Below are 851 nucleotides of genomic sequence, written 5' to 3' on the forward strand. Positions count from 1 at the left end.
TATATATTTATTTTTACGTTGTATTTGTACCTACATATGTTCGAGCATCCAAATTGAAATAATTTTTTTGTTTCAAAACTTTACCCCTTTTTTCCCCCTTTTTTGGCTTTGAAAAAAGCAAAATTTTGAGCATTTTTAAAAATTGTGGGTTGCCGGTTGAAGAAGTGGGCCAAGCAAAACTGTGGAGGAGCATACCGCGCAGAGAGGGACAAAGTGGCGCATAGAGACGCATAGAGGCACAGATAGGCAGAGAGAGTCCCAGAGAGGCTCAGAGGAGACGTAAAGAATAGTACCATCGTGCGAGCACAGATAAGTAGATACAGGCACGCCGAAGGCAAACATATGGTGTGGAAGCACAGGGGGGAAGGAACTACATATGTGACAGAGGGGGAAGTGTCCTTTTGGAAAGTCGCCCGTGCATCACCCTGATCGCGGCAAAGGAGGAGAAGCGCGCCCCTAGTACCAGGCGACGTATATGTCCATGAAGTTATCGCTACATATGCATATGTTCCAATTTTTCACGGGCTTCAAAAAATTTCATACTTTTTTATTTCATGTTCCAATTGGTGGACAAAGCGATATGTCCCCTTTAGCGCACCATTTGTGGTAAGAAGATCTGCTTGGTCACTCCCTGATAGGTGAGGCAAAGAGAGCACTAAGGGTGAGCCACCACACCGGGAATTACCATCCGGTGCATCCTACCCCTCCTCCTTCCCCCGACATTAGTAACATCATTGTGGTGTCCCAAAAGGGGAACACTTTATGGGGAAAAAAAAAAAATTGCGACGTTGCAGAGAGAGCATTTCAACGGTTTATCCCCAAGTTTGGAAAAAATAAATGCATCGAACAGA

Source organism: Plasmodium cynomolgi, chromosome 9, assembly GCF_000321355.1.
Source record: "Plasmodium cynomolgi strain B DNA, chromosome 9, whole genome shotgun sequence".
NCBI classification, from domain to species: domain Eukaryota; phylum Apicomplexa; class Aconoidasida; order Haemosporida; family Plasmodiidae; genus Plasmodium; species Plasmodium cynomolgi.